The following is a 4,437-nucleotide window of genomic DNA, read 5'->3' as shown; positions in this document are numbered from 1 at the left end:
GCAATAGTTAATGGTGTTCAAGGTCATGTAGTGTATTGCCAAATTAGGGAAAGTCATTCTTCTAGGTTTGTTTATCTCTTAACTTTGAATGTTTTTGATAGTTTCTTCAGATACTACTCCTTTTTTATATAAAGTCCCACAGCCAAACAGTGGACTGAAGATTAGGAACTCTATGGAATAGTTGGGGTAAAGGACTGAGACCCTGAAGTGGATAGGAACTCCACATGAATACCAACAGTGTCATCTAACATGGACCCTTCCAGCTCTCAGTTACTAAACCACCAACCAAAGAACATAACCCAGGCTGGAACTAGGCCTCACATCATATACGTAGCAGATGTGCAGCTTAATCTCCATATAGGTACTGAACAACTTGAATGGGGCTATCCAAACTGCTGTTGCCTGCACATGGGATTTATTTTTCTAACCATGCTGCCTTGTCTGACCTCAATGGATGAAGAAGCACCAAGCTTCAGAGAGTCTTGATGGCCCCGGTAGGAGGATACATAGGGTAGGTCCCATCTGATCAAAGAAGAAGGGAAGGAGTCATTGGGAAGAATTGTAGGAGAGGGTGATGGCAAGGGTGGGGTCAATAAGAGATGTAAAAATCAATAAGTTAATAACAGTAGTAACAGTAATAATATTAATGATAGAAATCGGAGAGATCTCTTACTACCAACTTAATCACACAGTTGAAAGCTCTAGATCAAAATTAAGAAAAAGGCTCTAGAGCAGTAGACAGCAGGAAATAGTCAAACTGAGGGCTATTTGAAACAAAGAGAACAATACAAAGAATCAACAAAACCAAGAGTGGTTTCTTTGAGAAAAATTAACAAGATAGACAAACCCTCAGCCAACTTAATTAAAAGCAGAGAGACAGTATATAATTTAACAAAATATCAAATGGATAGGGAAACATGACAAAAGAAACTGAGGAAACCCAAAAAATTATTAGGTCTTTCTTCAAAAACTTGTATTCCCCATAATGGGAAAATCTAAATGAAATGGAGGATATCCTAGATAGATGACATGTACCAAAGTTAAATCAAAATAAGGTAAACTATCTAAACCTTACTGAAACCCGTGAGAAACTAGCACCCATCATTAAAGTCTACAAACAAACAAACAAAAGAAACAAACAAACAAACAAAAAAGACAAGCCCAGGGTCAGGTGGTTTTAGTGCAGAATTCTACCACACTTTCAAAGGTGAGGTAATACTCCTGAAAATATGGCACAAAATAGAACCTGTATGAACACTATCTAATTCATTCCAAAGCCACAATCACCCAATAGCTAAACCACACAAATATTCAACAGTGAAAGAGTTTCAGATCAATTTGGCTAATGAACATTGATGCAAAAAATACTCAATAAAATGCTCGCAAGCAGTTCGTGTGGTGGCGGCTAGGCAGTGCAGCTCCGTGACAGATCCAACGTCACACTTGTCTCCCACCCTGCGCAGCCATGATGCCCAAGAGGAAGGTTAGCACAGATGAAGCAGCGAAGGCGGAGCCCAAGGCTCCGCGAGGCTGTCGGCCAACCCTGCCCCTGCCAAGGTGGACGTGAAACCAAAAAAGGCCGCAGGAAAGGTTAAAGCATCAGACAAAAAAGCACAGATAAAAGGGAAGAGGGGAGCGAAGGGCAAACAGGCTGAAGTAGCTGACCAGCAAACTACAGATCTGCCTGCAGAAAAACGAGAGACGGAAAACCAGAGTCCAGCCTCTGAGGAAGAGAAAGAAGCGAAGTCCGATTAAGCATCCATCACGTCTGTCAGTGGTCCCTGCCTCCCTTCTTGTACAATCCAGAGGAATATTTTTATCAACTATTTTGTAAATGCAAGTCTTTTAGTAGTTCTAGAAACATTTTTAAAAGGTGAGGGAATCCCACCTCATCCCATTTTTTAAGTGTAAATGTTTTTTTAAGAGGTTAAATCATTTGCTGGTTGTTTATTTTTTGGTACAACCAGAAAGTAGCAGGATACTGAATCAGGAGAGGCTGTGACTGTCTCGGGGGTCACCATAACATTCCGTAGAGGGGGCTAGTTTAATATCCTACAGAACAAAGCGTACTGAATGGCAATTTGGGGTCTCAGTCATGCATTCGTGTCTAGAATATTTTCAGTTATACCTGGTCCCGTGTTTCTAGTAGAACCATTTTGTAAGAAAGCCAGTCTTTGGTCCTCGCCCTGTCAGAGCTGTGATGTCTGTGGTCATGGCAGTCCGTTTTCCTAACAGTTGTGATAATGTGCTGTGAAAGATAGAGATTTTGAGTATGTTCTGTGTGTGACATAAAATTGTGAATTGGTGGAACTGAGCATTGTGAGCATTCGGTTGTTATGAGAGATCTTCAGGAAACTTGCCAAGTTTGAGGCTGGAGCATCACTGGAATAAGTTCAAAGAAAAACAATATGTAGCTCTTCATTTGTATACGTGAACACAATGTGACTCTTCAGAGTTTGGGTACGTGAACACTATTATGGCTCTTCAGAATTAGGGTACATGAACACTATACGGCTCTTCAGAGTTTGGGTACGTGTGTTAAGAATTGGAATGTCGGGGTTGGGGATTTAGCTCAGTAGTAGAGCACTGCCTAGCAAGCGCAAGGCCCTGGGTTCCGTCCTCAACTCCGGAAAAAAAAAAAAAAAAGAATTGGAATGTCTGTGTATTCTACTCCTCGACCAATAAAATCTCAGTTGTGAAAGAGTTAAAAAAAATGCTCGCAAACTGAATCCAAGAACACATGAAAAACATCATTTATCATGATTAAAGTAGGCTTCATCCAAGGGATACATGAATGGCTCAATATATTTATCAATGTAGTCCAGTGTATAAAAAACTTTTAAAAATCACATAATCATCTCATTAGATGTTGAAAAAAACCTTAGACAAAATCCAACTCCCCCTCATTTTGAAAATATTAGAGAGATCAGGGATACAAGTCCCCACCCGTTCAGGATAGAAGAAGATGGAGGATGGGGATTAGGGGAAGGATTTTGGGAGGAGGTTATTGAGAAGGGGTGGTGAGTGGGATGTAAAATGACTGTAAAAAATTAAATTAATAAAAAATGAAAGAAAAAAGTGTCAAGGGGATCTAATTAGATGCTGAAAATGCCTTTGACTAAATTCAACACCCCTTCATTTTAAAAGTCTTGAAGAGATCAGGGATTCAAGGCATATATGGAAATATAATAAAAGCAATATACTGCATGCCAGTAGCCAACATTAAACTAAATGGAGAAAAACTTAAAGCAATTACACTAAATTCAGGGACAAGACTGCCCACTCTACCTGTCTATTCAATATAGTACTTGTAGTTCTAGATAAATCAATAAGAAAATAAAAGGGGATGGGTGAGTTGGAAAGGACAGAGTCCAAGTATCATTATTCACAGATAATATGATAGTATACATATCCATCCCCAGACTTCTATGAGAGAAGTCCTCCAGCTGATATACAACTTCAGAAAATGGTTGGATATAAAATTAACTCAAAGAAAAGAGTAGCCCTCCTTTATACAAATGATAAACAGGCTGAGAAAGAAATTAGGATAAAATCCCTTACAATAGTTACAAATAATATAAAATATTATTTTCTGTCCAGGAAATTTCCCCCTCTGCCCATGTGTCTGAGGCACTTCCCCACTTTCTCTTCCACTAGTTTCAGTGTATCTGGTTTTATGTGGAGGTCGTAGATCCAACTGGACTTGAGTTTTGTACACGGTGCTAAAAATTGGTCAATTTGCATTCTTCTACATGCTGACTGCCAGTCGAACCAGCATCATTTGTTGAAAATGCTGTCTTTTTTTCAATGGATGGTTTTAGCTCCTTTGATCAAAGATCAAATGACTATCATAAGTATGTGGGTTCATTTCTGGGTCTTCCCTATCCCTGACCTCAAGCTGCAGTACAGAGCAATAGTGATAAAAACTGTATAGTTCAGAGACAGGAAGTTAGATCAATGGAATAGGACTTCCTCCTATTATATTATACCCGTAGGTTTGAAATTCAATATGAGTTCTCACCTATGCATCCCCTAAATATGTAACAAATAAAGATTTTCCCACAATTAAAAAAAAAAGCAAACAAACAGAAGTCATCATGTAAATCCAAATGTGGTAACACATGCCTTTAATCCCACCACTTGGAAGTTAGAAGTAGGTGAATCTCTGTGACTTTGTGCTCTGTATGGTGAGTATCAGAACAGATAGAGACCCTGTCTTAAAAACATCAATCAATCAATAAATAAATCAATCAACAAATACCACCAAAAGAATGCAAGATATAATGACACATTTCAGAATGCTGTGTTTATGTTATTGAGGACATTTTTATGATAGAAAATTAATGAGTGCAAAGTTGCTTAGTAAAAGTTACAAACAAGTACTGTGTATTGAATCATGTGTTCTTTCTGAATCATTTATATCTGCACTAATTCCTC

At 38.6% G+C, this 4,437-nt stretch overlaps 1 pseudogene; it reads left to right on the top strand.

Moving 5' to 3' along the window:
* On the top strand, positions 1-1,932 carry LOC134482875 (non-histone chromosomal protein HMG-14-like; annotated as a pseudogene).
* Positions 1,933-4,437: the final 2,505 nt, after the last annotated feature.

The sequence above is a fragment of the Rattus norvegicus genome, chromosome 1, assembly GCF_036323735.1.
Source record: "Rattus norvegicus strain BN/NHsdMcwi chromosome 1, GRCr8, whole genome shotgun sequence".
Taxonomy (NCBI): Eukaryota; Metazoa; Chordata; class Mammalia; order Rodentia; family Muridae; genus Rattus; species Rattus norvegicus.
This window is presented reverse-complemented; position numbering and strand designations above follow the sequence as displayed.